At 44.0% G+C, this 17,355-nt stretch overlaps 1 pseudogene; it reads left to right on the top strand.

Moving 5' to 3' along the window:
* The first annotated feature begins 14,203 nt into the window (after positions 1 to 14,203).
* LOC103610330 lies at positions 14,204 to 14,920 on the top strand (annotated as a pseudogene).
* Positions 14,921 to 17,355: the final 2,435 nt, after the last annotated feature.

Below are 17,355 nucleotides of genomic sequence, written 5' to 3' on the forward strand. Positions count from 1 at the left end.
GCTAAAATGTTTAATGTAGAATTACTTATACATAGTTTAGGAAGATTAAGACTCATGTAGGTATTGGCAGGAATTCAAATAATTGGAAAAGCACTTGGAAAACTTCAACTTTGAGGGAAATTTGCCTTATCTTGCGATAGTAATTGCAGGAAGAGGCAATGAAGAGGATTTTGTCAGAAACAGTGCTGGCGAGGCCAGGGGATCTAAAATTTGATCACTACCATACATCAAGATGAATTCCAGATGGATTCAAGAGTTAAAGGAATGTTCAGTCAGAAAACAGACTAAAGTAAAATAGAGCTGTTATTTCTTTTTCCTCCAGCAGAATACCTTACCAAGTACTGAAGTCACAGAAAAATAATCATAAGAGAGAGAGTTCCAAGTTTGAGCCCATTAATGAAAAACTTCTGTCAAAACCCCCAAAATAACCAAAAATTAAAAGGCAAACTTTGAATGCATTTGTAGTGAAAATGGCAAAGTCATGGTCGTAGTGTTTCATGTCTGCAGGGAACCTTAGAAATTCCTAAGTGAAATCCTTCCCTGGGGGCCCTGTGGGATCCTCCACACACGCACTGGACTTGAGGCTAAATTGCTGTGGGAAGACCGTCAAGTGAACTGGTTGTGAGCATGGCCTTTGCCGTCTCCAGGCCTGGGTTCGGGCTCCAGCACTACTACCTACTAGCTGTGTTACTGTGGGAACTCACTCCCCTCTAAGCCTCAATTTCTTAATGTGTAATATGGAGGATAATGACAATCTCTACCTCACAAGGTGATGGTGAGAATAAGATTAGATAAAGGACTTAACGTCTAAGTCTTCTGACAACGCCTGGCACATAGATAGAGCTCGATAGCTGGCGCTGCTTTCTTTATCATTACCACTGTGTCCTCCTCCTCAGTCGTCATCATCATCATCACCACCACCACTACCTGGGTTGAATCCTGGATCACCTTTCCTGAGTGTCAGAAGCTTTTTGAAACGTTCAAGGCGACTTGGAGGAAGTTGCCCTATGGGTGGACGTGGTGAAAATAAGGCCAGATGGGGCAGGGTACCGCACGCCCCAGCTGTCGCTCTGTCCCGGCTTTCTCTCTTCCCTCTGCTGGTTGCCTGGCTCAGCACTGCTCTCCCTGATTTCACAGACTGCATCCGCTGGCCAATCCTGATGTCTCAGGACACTGTGTGACACTGAGAAGGTTACAAAACTTTTCTGAACCACAGTTTCCTCCCTTGGAATTTGGGAATAATAATTCCCACATCCTCATGGTCGTGAGGAGGATTTTAGAAAGTGCATGATTATGAAATTTAGCATAGCAGCAGGCATATTGAAGGTCCTCCAAAATTCTTAATTAATTTTGAGAGAAGGTGACTTGCTCAGTGTCACATATCTTATTGAACCAAGGAATACCCTTGGGCACACAGTGTCCAACTATTGTTAGATTTACAGCCTAGTCTCATGTTAAATACAAAAAGACAGGCTGTGGCTTGGATGTGCAGTGCTTGACCCAGTTCTCTCTGAGCTCCATATGCATCCACTTCTGAAATGCCTAGACTGGCTTTTCCTCACCCAGAAGTAATAGCCTCGTGGCTTTCTGTGATAACTTTCTTTTCTTTTTTTCTTTTCAAATTACTTATGACCACTTTTTTAAAGACATAATTTAAGAAACAAATCTGACACCCCTCCCCCATGTAACAGTTGGTAGAAATGCTAAAAATATGCTAAAACTTAATTTTATGTGTATACTTCCCCCCCGCCAAAGAAATAATAAAAAAATTACATTTGCAAGACATGTAGTGTGGGTCTTGAATAAAGTCATCAAGTTACCACTGCCAGATGCCTCTGACAGCAGCCAAGAGGGTCTGGGCTCTTGGGGCTGCCTCCCCTGTGTGCACACATCTACATGTCCATGCATTGTATGCGTGTAGGGTACAGGCCAGATGTGGCTCACCCTCCAGTACGCAATTCCTGGTGTTAAGGGACAATACTAAGGACATTTTTTTGTTATGTTTTAAACAGCATTTTTCTGCTTCAACAGTCTGATGCTGAAGCAGACCTCCTCTGGAAAAGCAAGTCTGTTTCTTGTGCAGTTCCCCCCAACCCCCTCCCACTGTAGCCATATGCCTTTTCTATCCAACTCCTATTTCTTAGCTGCCATACGGTTTGGCAGAATCTTGGCATAGGGCTCAGGGTCTCTGAAATGATGTTGGGCATGGTGTCTGACCACCCTCCCCTTGTCTGTCCAGTTTCACTTTCTGCAGTAATATAGATATGCATGATAATATGAGTTTGAATTTGTTCCTCTGGTAGTTGCAATCATCTGCATCTCATTGATATTGATATGCTCACTCTGATTTAAACACTGCCTTTTAATGTAAAGAATTTTATTGGGAAGGTGTTCTTAGCATATGTTCTCAAATGAAATTATTCTTCTGTTGCTGTAATTTATTGAGAACAGATTCAGTAGGAGCTGGATCATGTATCCCTTGGATGTGATCCCTCCACCTACAAGTTCTAGTGCCACAGTCCTGGCACCACTGATGAATGGCTGTCCTTGAGTTATTTAATAGAGAAGATGTAGTCGCATTGTAATGGCTCCAATGCTGCAAACACTCCAAGGTCAGTTATGAAACACTGTAGAAAGGCCACAGTATGCACTGCTGTCTTGATTCTGTGACCTCTGCCTTCCTCAGCAATTTCCCACTGGGTTCTCTGGCTACTTCCTCCCATAGGATCTTTCTTTCCCCAGGCCCAGAGCTCATCATGACTGAGAAAGCACTAGTACTTCTTTCCCTTAGTACTATGGTCCTTAGAAGGAATTCAACCTCTGCCCCAGATCCAGGCTCCACCAGCCAGCCACCACTGTCGGTGATCTCCTGACCACCCCAACCCACCCTAACCTACCCACTAGAGTCTGTCATTAACCAAACTTTGGACCCATGCACTGCCCAGGAGCTAGGCCAAGGCACCTATGTAGCTCTTCATCCATCCATCCACCCATCTATCCACCCATCCATCCACCCATCCATCCATCCACCCACCCACCCATCCATCCATCCATCCATCCATCCATCCATCCATCCATCCATCCATCCATCCATCCATCCATCCATCCATCCATCCATCCATCCACCTAACCATTCACTTATGAAACAATTATTGATTCTCTGCTCTCAGGCTCTCCTCCAGGCCCAGTGAAGGAGATAGAAAAGGAAGGGACAATTATTCCCTACAGTGAGTTATGGATTAAGTTAGAAGGTAGCACAGAACTATGAAAACAAAGGAGAGACAGGGGCTGAGCAGAGAGGAGAGGGGGACAGCAGGGGAACATTTCCTGGGAAGCAAACTCTGGATCTGAGCCTCCCCGCTTGTCCAGCCCTTCTGCCTGCATCCATGCCACTGGATTGGCTTCTGCCTTGTCCTTCCTAATTCTTCAGTCCCATCTTGGGGTGGAAGTCTCTCCCTGAACCCCAGTGAATTTGGTTGAAACCCAGGCACTCTACTTAGCTCCCTTTGGCCCTCCTTGGGTGATGGAATGTGCCTGTCCCCTTGTCCATTGCCTGGGACCCTCCATTGCCAGGTCTGCCACCTCTTGGCTCCTGAGCAGCTTGACCTCTGAGCCATGGACCCTCACTGCTGCATCCTGCTCCTGAATGGTCAGACTGCCCAACGTGGTACGTGGAGAACCAGATGGGAGAACCAGACTTTGGGAGCTGTCTGGGGCCTCACACGGCCCCGAGCCAGGCTGGCTACACTGCACCCTTGTTGTGCCCTCGGAGGGGTGGGCCTCGCCCCACTGCGGCCGGCCTTCTCCACGCTGCAGTCACCGGTGGCTCCTGTGGCTTGAGGTGGGCTAAGCACACACCCCATTCCCGTTCCTGGAGAGGGAAGGAGGATGCCACATGCTTCCTGTCAGGCAGACAACTCTCTTCAAGGAAGCCCTTACTCTGACTCTCGCGAGCTTGTCTAGGCTGAAGGTGGGCGGTGAACTGAGGGATCAGGTCCCTTTGGTGGACCTTTCGGCTTTGAGTTTTAACCAACATTCTGAGACATCAGTAATATTGCCATTTACCAGAAACACACTGTGGGGTGTTTTATTGCAAAAATGTACTAGCAGGAATAGTCCAGCCTTGGAGAAGCTTGACTTGTACGGATTCAGAACTGAGAGTCCCTCACGCCTCCGTGAAGCTCGCACGGCTGCGGCTGAGGCTGTAGCCGGCCCTGTTTCCCCCGGTTGCTGCGAGTCTCTCCTGCACACTTTGAGCCGCAGGATCTGGAGAGAAACCTGTGGAGGAGCTGAATGGGAAGGTCGCTAGGTGGATTCAAACGACACCTGCTGCCACTGTGAGCCACAACCATGCAGTGGAGACAGGCTCATTGACAAGGGCTGGCCGTGTGGTGGGCAACGTGTGTGCCACCAGGAAACAGGACATCAGGGAGTGTGGCTCAGTCTCCTCCACCTGCACATCGGCCTGTGCTGGTCGTGAACGTGTGTGTACAAGGATGAGAGAGTCCGTGAGGGTGCCGGGGCGTGTGTTTAAGAGAGACGGTGTGTTTGAGAAAAATAGTCTGTTAAAAAGAGCACTATGTCCAGAGAGGGAAGCCTCAGTGGAAGATCATCTGATTCTGTGAGGCCGTGTGTGTGTGTGTGTGTGTGTGTGTGTGTGTGGAGCAGGGGAGGAAAAGGTGAGAGGGACAGAGAGAGAAAGAGAGAAAGAAAAAGAATGAGACAAAAGAGAAACAAAGAAAAACAGGAGAAAGAATCAAGAGAGAGAAACAGAGAAAATAGAAAGAGAAACAGAAAGAGAAAGAAAAATAGAGAAAGGGAAGGAGAGAGAAAAAAAGAGAGAAAAGGAAAGAGAGAGAAAGAGAAATTGAGAAAGACAGAAAAAGAGAAAAAGAATGAGAAAGAGAACCAGAAAGAAAAACAGAGGAAGTGAAAGAAACAGAGAGAGAAAGTGAAAGAAAAAGAGAAATATCTTTTGAGACATGGAAAGCAAAAGAGAAAGGGAAAGAGAGAAGGAAAAAGAGAAAGAGAAACAAAAAGAAAGGGAAAGAAAAAGGGAAACAAAGAAATAAAGAGAAAAAAAGAAAAAAGAAAAAAGAAACAGAGAGAAACAGAAAGCAAAAGGGAGAGAAAGAAATGGAAGGTGAGAGAAAAGGAAAGAGAGAAAGAGAAATAGAGAAAGAACTACAGAGAAAGAGAAAGGGAAAGAAAAAGGAAGAAAGAGAAAAAGAAAAACAGAAAGAAGAATCAGAAAAAGAGAAAGAGAAACAGAGAAAGAAGGAAATCTTGAGACAGAAAGAGAAAGAAAAAGGGAAAAGAGAAAGAGAAACAAAGAAATAGAAAGAAAAAAGAAAAAGGGAAGGAGAGGGAAAAAAGAAAAGGAAAGAGAAAAAGAAATCAAGAAGGAGGAAGAGCTACAAAGAGAAAGGGAAAGGGAAGAAGGGAAAGGGAAAGAGAGAGAGCATGAAACCAGAGCCGGCAGCCAGAGGCTGGGCAGAGACGCACGAGCTCCTCCGAGCAGCCCCGGGCAGCTGGTGGAAGGCGAGCCGGCCCGCAGCTGAGAGGCCGTGGCGGTGGGTGTGAAGGGTGCACTTCAGTGGATCACCAGTTCTGAGTCACAGAGTTGTACCTGGCCTTCTGCCCACCCTCCTTGGCTCACTCACTTCGATGTCCCAAAGAACATTCCTCCGAGGGGTTTAATGCTAACTCCTTCCCGGGAAGTGCAGAGGCTGCCAGTGGCAGAACCCTCCCCGCCCAGCAGCAGAGCAGGCAGGGCAGAGGCCACGAATCTGGCCACAGGGTCACGGGTCCCGGCACTTTGGCAGACTGCTGTGGATTTGGTTCCTTGCCTTCTGTGACCTTTAGTAATTTCCAGGCCACCCTGTTCAGTTGGAGTCCAGGTCCTAGCCCCTCCTGGTTAGGTCCCAGTGCTACAGTCTCCTGTGACCCTGGGTAGAGGACTCACTCAGTGTCTCTGCTTGCCCCCAGTTTTCGCCCAGCCCCAAAGCTAACCTCACCCTGGCCCCAGATTGATGGGATGTCAGAGAAGAAGCTTCTGGGCATCTTTGGTCAGCATGGCCTGCCTTCCCACCTCTGCCACAGTCCCCAGCAGACATGTGGCCACAATGAATATTCATTGGATAAAGGAATGCAGGATAATGAAAGAGCAAGAGAGGGGCTTTGAAGTCAGAAAGTCTGGGTTTATCTCAGCTTTATCATTTCCTCCTGACCAAGTTTGGGCAAGTCACCTTCCTCAGGTCCAGTTTCCACTTAGCTCCCATGGTAATTCTGTCTGGTATGATGTCACTGCTAAGTAATGCACAAATATTGGTTGTTAACAGGCCTCTAAGGTAATGATGTTAAAAATTACACAGTATTGTGTTTTCAAGCTAAGAATCTTTCAGAAACTATTTTCCATGGCTGCATGCATCTTCTCAGTGTTTTTCCAACTTTTCCTGAAGGTAAGAATTCTTTTTAGAAAATACAGACTGCTGGACTCCTCAGAATTAGAATTTCCAGGGGAGAAGCTCGGTAGTATATTTAGCAAGGGCTCCAGATGAATCACACCAGCAGTCAGGCTTGGGAAAGTTGGCTCAATGATGCTGTGTCGTACTCAGGCGCTGGGAAGCCAATAGAGAAGGTAAGAGTGAGAAGAGGGGGTTCCAGGTGGGAAAAGAGAGGCATTCAGAAATTTACTACAGTGAGGACTGCAGCCTTCTTTGTTAAGTGCTGGGCACTGTGATTATCAATATTAGTCCTGGCTGGGGATCCGAGGCAGGAGCCTTTGCACCGACGCTGCCCTGCTCCCTGTCGCTCTCATCCTGAAGATTAACAGCCCTGTTCTGCAGCAGCGGCACCTGTGGGAGGAAGCCAGGGGCACTGAAAGCATGAACACAAAGAAGGGCACTGAGGACTGTGCACTCTAGCAGTCGCTGAGGCTCTGGGGGCAGGGGTCTGACGAGGGGCAGAATCTTTGAGCAAGGCGGCTTCAGCTCAACATGGAAGGTGAGCTTGTCCAGCCCTCCCTGTCCCTTGGGAGCAGAGGACTTCGCTGCTCTGAAATGCATAAAGATTGGCCACTGAAGGCAGAAACGAGGTCCCTTGCACTGCACTCTCCTCATCTTTTAGGCAACGATACCAACTCTCTTTTCTGATTACTTCTCTAGCAGAGGCTGGCTGGATGATTACAATGGCATGCACTCTTCCTGGGAATCCTGCGGTGGGTAAGGATTTTTGCCACACCTGGGGCTGGTCATTACAATCTCTCCGCAATATTCCTGGCTCTCTTTCTCTTGTCTGAGCAACTGAAAGCGAAGGACCCTGATATGTTGGAACTGCATGATGGAAGGATCCAGATTTCTGATCTCAGCATGGAGAAACTCCCAGGCCTACATGTGAGATTTCAGGGTTGTTATCATGGTTAATACAGCCCTGCAGACTGGTGATCCTGTGGTGGTGATTATGTGTGATTCATCTGTGCAGCCCCCATAGCTTGAGCCAGTGCTTGGGATCAAGTAAGTTGATGTATGCAAGGAATCGTGAACACGCTGGCTGCTAGAGCCGGCTGATGACCTCTGTCTTTGGATAAAATGGTGCTGTGTTAAAAAAACACAGGCTTGGGGTCAGATGTACTTGACTTCAAATTGCTACTCTGCTGCTTATTAGCTGCCACTTTTAGCTCACCTCTGTGAGCCTCAGTCTCACCATCTCTAAAATGGGCCTGAAAGCTCCCACTTGCTGTGATTGTTCTGAAGATGAAATAAGATATTTTTTGACATAGCTACAGGACTATCAGAATGTCGGTTAATGTAATACATACAATTCCTAAATCTAGGCATAGATTTCTTTTTCTCGTTGGAAGCATGTAAACACAACCTTATTGGACCTTTTTTATGCCCAGAGAAGAACTCGTTATACAGATGCAGACATTTCTCCTGAGTGCAGAGGCCTCAGGGGCTGCTCTGCCTCTCTGGGCTGCCCCTGTCTCGGCCACGGCTTCATTCTTCTCTCATCCTGGAGACCAGCTTACTCAGAGTCTTGGCCCTCAGCTCTCGCTGCTAAAGGTTGTCTATTGAAGAGGCCAGCCAGAACCAACCAAAGTCTTGAGGAGGAGGACTCAGTTCACTTGATTAGCACATAAGCTCTGAGAGGCCAGAGTGGTGACGGTATCACATGCCACTTCCCTCCCAGGTGTACAAAATCAGTGCTTTCCAAAGTTACCTGATGATAAGAACCACCTGGGGAGCTTATTAAAAATCCAGAATCCCCAGCACTGACAACGTGTCTGGCATCTAGTAGGCTGTCAAACATGAGTGTGCAGCCAGTGGATGGCCACCTGGGGTCCTTTTGTGATGGCCGGGAGTCCATCCTATTCTGGGACAGTTCCCAGCAAAGGACGAGCTGGAGAAACAATCCAGTTGTATCTCCCCAGGCTGGAGTTTTCAGTGTCAGTAACAGCCGCCATTTACTGAGCACACAGTACCTCCTGGGCATTGTGCTAAGTGCTCCAGGCTGTGAGGTGGGTACTGTTATTATCCTTCTCCATTTTTTACAGGGGATTCTCAGAGAGGATAAGTAACTTTCTTAAGGACTCACAGCTAGTGGGAAGGAGACTTGGGATTTGACCCAGCAGTCTGACTCTAGCGCTGTAGCTGCTAACTGCAACCCTTAACCCCATCTTAGGCACAGTGGGAGTCACTGAAGGTCTTTTAGTGAAGGAATCAGGCTGACCCCTCAGGCTGCAATTTTAAATAGCACTTTATAGACAGTGCAAGAGGCCAGAGGCAGGGAGACCAGTCAGGAGACCAGAGGAGAGATGAGTAGGTCTGGATCAGGCTCATGGCCAGGGGGCATCTGACCACAGACCTACCTTTGGGCCCTGTGGCCCTGTCTGTCTCTGCTTTATGGTTTTTGGACCTACGGGCACCACATTTAATGTGATGACCCTTCAGTGACCTGCAGGCTGCTGCACCCCTGACAGTTCTTAGGGCTGGGACCCAGTGAGGAATAACAGGAACATTCTCTTTGTTGCTAAGGGCCTTTCAGCGTTCGGTCTGCCCTGACAAGCTCTCACCCCAGTGCAGCTTTCTATGTTTATGAGGTTGATTTGATTTGCTGTCACTGATCATTTTTCCTTTCTGAATTCTCTAATTGATTTCTCTTGATTTCTACTGGAGCCTCCATCCTTTCCTTCTACTTAGATTTTATTCTGTTTGATTCATAACGATTGTCCTCTTCATTCCATTCTATTCCATTCCATTCCAGAAATTCCTTCTCTCTGCCCCTGTATTTCTATGGAATCAGCTCCATGTGTTGAAAAGATCCAAAAACCTAGAATCTGAAAAACCGAGTGTCCCCTGACAATTTGATAATTGCTTGAGCCTTGATTTCCTTGTCTGTAAAGTGGGGATAATTTACTTTGCAGAGTTGTTCTGAGGGTTAAGATGTTTGTAGACGGGCTCTGTGAACCCTATGGTATTATATAATGGTCTTCAACTTAATTTAGTTTCGTTGTTCCTAATTTCTTCACCTTCTGTAATCTCCTGCCCTGTTCTTGCTGATTGCTTCTCTTCGGCTCCTATGGTGATGTTCGAGAACAGGAATTAGTTACCAAAGTGCAAAACACCTCCCTGGACGGTAGGTGGGACCTGATTTACATCATCTGCCAAAGAGACCCGACAGGTCGCTTTGTCTTCCCTGCTCAAAGTGGGATTCTCCCTCCTAATGTAATGAGAATACTCTTCACTGCTCAGGGAGACAAAAAGATTTCAATTTGTAGCAGAACTCTCTTTTTCAAAATTAATTATAGCAGTACTTTCTTTTTTAAAAAGTAAATTGTCAGTCACATTAGAAAATTGTTTAATGATTTGGTAGTGGTGTTGGCCAAATATACTTGAGGCCAGAATTAGAAGATTCACTGAGAGGTGAAACTTCTTGAAATCTGCAAGTTGGGTTTAGGTAGTATTTTCCAAATTTGCTTGATCTTAAGCATAACCTGGAGTGCTTATGAAAATACAGATTTCTTGCCTTCACCTAGAGAAAATGAATCAGCTCCCCAGGTGACTCTTATCATCAAGCAACATTAGAAAGCCCTGATTTTGTACCTCTGGAAGATATTTTTGATACCTGTATTAGGATTCCTGCCTGAATCTCAAAAACTAACACACTCAACATATATATTATTTTAACAAATCTGGTGTGTGCATTTTTTTCCCCCACATTCAGCCATATACACAAAGCAAAAGCAAAACTCACTCCCCTGTAGGTCAATATAAGAAATTTAGAATATTGGGTTATGAAGTCAGTTCAGCCTCTACCACCTTCCCGTTTATTTATTTATTAATTTTGGCGGCTGGCCAGTACAGGGATGGAACCCTGGACCTTGTTATCAGCACCATACTCTAACCAACTGAGCTAACTGGCTATAGGCTTCCTGTTTATTCATAACCTACAGAAAGAAAAATGAACTTCCTTGCTTCTTTTAATTCCCCAAAAGAATTTGCTCAAAGAAATATTTCCTTATATCTACAAAAGAAACCAGGGTTATTAGAAGTTAGATTATCACTTCAATGGTTTCTGACATTAAGGGATTTCCAAGTTATTTTAGTAAGGCTGATTTGAAGATTCCGGCTAAATAACAGGCACTATGCTGGGTGCTTTCCGATATACAGTATTTAATCTTTGTAGCAATTTTGTGAGGTGTGGTTATCACCATTTCGTAGGTGAGCAAATAAAGGCTCTGAAAGTTAAAGGAATTTGCCTCAGGTTGGGTCACTATTGAGTGTTGTGACTTTCTTGATAACCTCACTAAGAATCCCTGAAAAGAATTGTTATTGGGTCTAGAGAGTTGACTTTGGAGAGATTAATGATTAACCTCAGTATTGAGAGTAACAGCAAGAATATTGGTAACATGCAGGAGCACTTTTGCTGTAATGGAAGGAGAACAGGTTTTACAGTCAGAAAAAAAAAAAAAAAACACCACCACCACTTAGGAGCTCTGTGACCTTGAGCAAGTTAGTGAACTTTTCTGAAACTCAGTCTCTGAAGAAGGAAGACAATAGTGCCCAATTCATTTTTCAGAGAGCGTTGAGAGAAGTGAATAAAACAGAGGACTTAAGGGGTCTAAGAGTGCCTATCAAATAATTAGCACTTGATAAAGTTTAATTCTTTCTTCCTTTTTCTTTCTGGTCATAATTTGAATATCCTCCTGTCATTATACATTTTCTTCTCAAGCTCTCCGCCAACCCTTTCCTAAGTGTGGTAGGATTCTCAACAACAATAATATTTAAATGTACACAAAATAACTAACACTGATTATTTTACATTTTATCTCCATGAATTCCCACCATAACTTTATGAGGAAGATACTGTCGTTACCATTTTCAGTTTACAGAGGTGGCAGCATCATAACTTGGTGGGACCCAAGTACTCCTGTGTGGACGTGCACAGCAGGGACTTCTAACCTGGTTGCTAGAACCAGGGAAGACTGGAGGAAATGAGCTCTAAGTTGAGTACAGGAGGCTGAGCAGAAACCAGCAGTGTAAGCCTCTTAGTTCACACTTACAGCAGACCTTGTGAGAGCAAAATATAAACTTGTGCTGGGTAAGCTCCTGGGGAATTGGCATTGTTCATTTCTGCAGTGCAAGGTCAATGTATCTTTGCTGGGTCAACAGCCCCCACCCCCGCCATTGTCTGATTGCTTATTCTGGTCTATTTTTCTTCATAGCACCTAAATACTATTTGATATTAAGTTACATATTAGTTTACCAATTTGCTTATTATCTATTTTCCTCCAGTAGAATGAAATAATGGAATAAAACTCCATCAGGGCAAAGATTCCATGGAGTCGTGGTTTTGTCCACGGCTGTATCCCTTTGGTCTAGTACAGTGGTCGGCACAGAGATGCTCAATAAATAATTCTGAATGAATGAAAGGATAGCTATCCATGCTTGTCATGCACTTAACACATAGCCTTACAGTGTTTTTATTTACATTTATCCATTTAAGAAATATTTCTTGTGTATATCTACTTATGTGCCTAACAGGCCCTTGGGGATAGAAGAGGGAATTTCTCAATATATATCTTATCTCTCCTTCAATGAACTCCTGAAGGTCAGAGACTGAATTTTTTTGTGTTTATGTCCCAGTTCCTGCACATAGCAGACATCTAGTAACGTTTGTTGAATAAAAGAATGACTTACAAGCCTGTGAAGAAGGCATTATTGGCATCTGCAAAACAGGAAATGGACTGAAATGACTTTCTTGAGTTCACACTGCTAGTAAAATACTAGGCTTGAGTCATGCCATTGAAACATGAGCTCTTGCAAAAAGACATAATTCTTTTTAGCTATCACTCAGATACAGCATGTGGGCTATTACGGACATCCATCAGATTGTAAGTCCTTTGAGGGCAGGGCCATGTATTGTTCTTTCACCTCAATATCACTGGTGCCTGCACAATGCCTGGCTAATAGCAATGGAAACTTAATACATATATGGAATTAATGAAATAAATTCAATTTAGCAACTTTTGTTACGTGTGTCCATTTCTTTATGATAAACTTTTTTGAGCTTTTTACCCTTTGAGATGTACCTGGTTGGAAGGACTGTATATGTCCTAAAGACTGTGCCTGGGTGCAACAAGCCTGTTCTTTTTGCCTTAAAAACTCACTTGAACTTCCTTCTTCCTTTCTTCTCCCTTATGGGGTTTGCGAATTCAGTACTGACAGGGTCTTCCCATTTCCCAGGTACCTTGCCAGCAATAATGTGTGTGAGTAATGAGGCTTAAGTTTTGGTTCTTTGTGTTATCAGAGTCAGGCTGCCAGGTCTCACCCATCTGCAGTTGTAATTGAGAGAAAGACTAGCTTGCTCTCCTCTCACTATTGTTTTGCATCAAGAAACACAATGTATGAAACTTGAAGACTCTAGAGTCAGACTGCTTGTATTCAAATCCCAGCCCCAGCACTTACTATCTGTAATTTCAGTTCAACCTTTAAACTTCTCTGTGCCTTAGTGTTCTCATCTGCAAAATAGGCATAATTATATCTACACAATTAGTCTGTATGTGTGTGTGTATATATCACATGGAACAGTGCTAGGCACATAGTAAGCACTAAAGAAATGTTAATTATTATTGCCATCAAGCATATATCTATTATTTATTTAAACAAAATTTACTAGTGCCCATTAGGGCTCAGAAATTTGTTCAGTGCTGGGAATACAGAAATGAATAAGATACAGTCTCTGCCCTCAAATTGCTTACAGTAGGGAGAAAGACAGGAAAACAGGCAGTTATCATACATTGGGTAAGGGCTGGGAGGACAGAATTTGAAGATTTCTTGGAAGCACATGGCAGGGGCTTCTAATGTGGTTGGTGGAACCAGGAAAGACTGGAGGAAATGATTCCAGGTGAGTCCAGAAGGCCAAACAGGAGCCAAGTATTCAAAGTGTTGTGGTGTAGGAGAGGGTCAAAGGCATTCCAGGCCAAGGACGAGCCTGTGCCAAGGCTATTAGGAGCTGGAGGGAGTGTGGGGCCTTTGAGGGATTCCACCTGGTTCAGTATGGCTGGAGTTTGACTTCTGGGGCAGGGAATGGCCTGAGGTGGGGTTGGGGAGTCAGGGGTTTGATCACGAGGGGTCCTAAAGGTGAGGATTTTCCAAAACTTAGTGTGTTGACAAACAATCTGGAAATTTTGATTAAATGTAGATTCTGGCTCAGTGTGTCAGTGGTGGGGTCTGAGATTCTACAAGTCTAAGAAGCTTCCACATGCTGCTGCTCAATCACTTTGAACAACAAGAGGTAAGATATTATTAAGGACTTGATTGTATTCTGTAAAAATGAAGGATTTTAGGCAAGACAGTGAAACTGTTGGAAAGCAAATAAGAAAAATAAGCCAAGGAAATCTAAAGAAGACCTCTTCCTTCCAGCCTCCAAGCCTTGACTTTTCCTGAATGAGCTGGACTCTTCCACACCTCAGTCCATTGCAGGACCTGCTCCCTCTCCCTGGGACTTGTTTCTCCTACAGATGCATGTCTCTTCATCCATTAAGATGAAACTTGTTCTAGTTTTTATGTTTCTCTGTTAGACTGGCTTATCGGAGTGCTTCTTAGAGAATGTTGAGAAGACCTGTATCAGAATCACTTGGGAATGCTTATTAAAACTGCAGTCTCTCTTGGTCATCAAGATGGCAGAATAGAGGTCCACCATGGTGCCTGTGAGGCCAGCAGCAAGGTGGCAGATGGGGGCTTTGGGGACGTGTGGCAAAGAGGTTTCTCCAGTTGGATTCAGGAATAAGAATGTGAAACAGAAGACATGGTGGCCTAACTATATGCAAGACTTTGTGGGGAGCATTCGTGAGGGACAAGGTTTTGCATTTTGAAGAAAACTGAAGATTTAGCAAAATTACAAGAAACTGTTATGTTAGGGAAAGGCTCAAACATTACATGAATTCCAATTCACAGATCCAGTTCATCTGAAACACCTCTACTTAGCTGAAAAGGAAAGATGCACGAAACAACTAAGAAAAGTTGACTAGCCTTCATCAGAAGGACAAGTTGACCAGCCTTTGCCTGAAGAACAGTATAGCATTGACCAGGTTTTGTCTGAAGATCAGTGTAGCATTGACTGGCCTCAGCCAGAAGAACAATGTAGCAAAACAGTAAACTCCTTTATTGTTCCAAAGAAAAATAAGAATATCAAATCAAAAAGCACAAGAAGAATGTAAACAGGTACAAGTTAAGCATGGCATGCTGCTAAGAGACAAAAATTTGAGAGAAGAAAAGAGAGAGAAGAAGCTCAAAGATGCTACAAAAAGGAGAAAATGGAGGTTTTCAAAATATTAAGCAAAAAGACTAAAAAGAGTCAACCAAACTTGAATTTATGAATAGAGTATCTTCTTCAAAAAATACAAGACAAAAATTAAATGAGACCTTTTGTCCATCAGCATTAAAATATTTGCTGACTGTCTATTGGGATTTTTTTGTATGTATAGTGGGTGCTTCCTAACAATGAACTAAATTTGTCAACATAGACTGGATTGTTGAACCATACTAAATAAATTGTCCATAAGGTTTTGTTCTTGTAAAAGAAAATTTTCTACATATGCTTTAATATGACTTCTTATGTATTTTGCCTCTGAAGGAAGATTGGCCTGGAGACCTGCAAGAACCTTCTATTAGGGAGATAGGATCAAACATGTAATACTTTTGTACCATATGAAATTTGTGTGAAGTGAAATATTTTTGGGAAAAAACAAGGCAGAATAGATGATCCCCAGCTCAGTCACCCTGACAGTCGACCAATTTACAACTATTAAGCAAAGACTGCCAACCTGGAACCACTAGACTCGGAGGAAGAAGAGGAGAGACCTGTGGAGTTTGTGAAGGTGGGAAAATCTGTGGCAAGAGGGAGAGGGGACCACTCCAAATGTTTCAAGCCCTGGCTGCTCCAGGACTGGCCCAGTGAGAGGTGGGAAGAAGCTGTAGCACACAGAGCAGGACCAACAAAAGCCAGAGCTGAGCCCTCTGCATGAAGTTGCCTGGAGGATGCAGGGGAGAAGAGGGCCTCAGAGTGCACCATACCAGCTCCCAGGCCAGCGAGACCACTGACAGAGTTCCCATGGACTATATAGGAGCAAGGACTGCAGCTGACCAAAGAAAGGAACCACCCAGAAGCCAGTGAGTCATCACAAGGGACCCACGCAAGCCCATCTCATGGGCAGCATTTGGAATGCAGCATAGGGGGAGGCTGGCCCACTGGGAGAACATTGGGATGCAGCTTGGGCAGCTGATCTGCCTTCTGATTGGGACAGCCCCATCCAGTGGTGACTGGTCAGGGTGATAGAACTGTGTGAGGTGCAGTTTGCTGTAAAGACTCAGTCCTGGGCCAGAATGCTCATACAGCTGAATTGTATCTGACCTCATAAGACCCAGAAGTGATTAGAAGGCCAACAATTAAAATATGATCTGCACAAGAAGCCTTCCCCACAGAATCGGCAGCAAAGAAACAATTTAGTGCAACCAAAAAGCTTAAGTGCTAGTCCCCAAAGGAAGTTCCGCCAATTTTGGAATTAACCAAAGGACAACAAATCAGTTCAAATGCAGAGTTTAAGTAGCTAATAATCCACTGCAGAACTGAAAAAACAAAACAAAACAAAAAACCCCACAGACCAGTGACAAAGTGCTAATATTAACCATTGAAGTCTTACACCACCAAAGAAAAACTATAAAACCTAGAAGAGGTAGCAGTCACCTCAAATGCCCAGGCATCAATGTAAATACACATAGATCAAGAAAGAACAGAAGAATATGACACCAAGAAAAGAGACAAATGAAGCACCAGCAATGGACCCAAAGGAACAGTGGATTTATGAAATGTCTGACAGAGAATTCAGAATAACCCTCTTGAGGATGTTCAGGGAGCCACAAGAAAATACAAATAGAAAATCAAATAATAACTGGAAAACAACCCAGGAGCAGGATGAGAAACTTGACAAAGGAGTTGAATAAATTAAAAAACCCAACAAATAGTAATTCCAGAAATAAAGAATACATTATCTGAACTGAAAAATTCAATAGAAGGCTCCAACAGCAGACTTAAACAGAAGAAAGAATCAGTGAGCTTGAAGATAAAGCATATGAAATTATCCAATCAGAGGAGCAAAAGGAAAAGAATAAGAAAAAATGAAACAGAAATACAGCAAATACGGGATTGGATTCCCTCAAATGAAATAACCTCTGCACAGTTGGCATACCAAAAGGAGAGAAAAAGGAAGAGATGTAGGAAGCATATTCAAGAAAACAATGGCTGAAAACACCCCAAGTATAGAGAAAGATAACAGCATCCAGGTACAAGAAGCTCAGAGTTCACCAATCAAATTCCACCCAAGGAGGGACAATCCAAGGCATATCATAACCAAATTATCACAAACCAAAACCAAAGAAAGAATACTGAAAGCAGCAAGAGAAAAGAAACACATACATTCAATGAAGCCCTAATACATCTCTCAGCAGATTTCTCAAAAACCCTACAGGCCAGAAAAGAATGGGATGATATATTCAGGATGCTCGAAGAAAAATTCTGTCAGCCAAGAATTCTGTATGCAGCAAAATTAACCTTTAAATATGAAGGAGAAATAAAGGCTTTCCCAGAAAAAGTTAAGGGAATTCACCAACACTAGACCTGTCCTGCAAGAAATGCTAAAAGGAGTTCTTCAGTATGAAAGAAGACAACAGTAAGGAGCAGCAAGAAAACATTTGAGGGTATATAGCTCATTAGTAAAGGAAGTTCACAGACAACCTCAGAATATGCCAATGTCATTAGAGGGTGAATAAATCACTTACATCCTTAGTATGAAGA

The sequence above is a fragment of the Galeopterus variegatus genome, unplaced genomic scaffold (genome assembly GCF_000696425.1).
Source record: "Galeopterus variegatus unplaced genomic scaffold, G_variegatus-3.0.2 Scaffold10945, whole genome shotgun sequence".
Classification (NCBI taxonomy): Eukaryota; Metazoa; Chordata; class Mammalia; order Dermoptera; family Cynocephalidae; genus Galeopterus; species Galeopterus variegatus.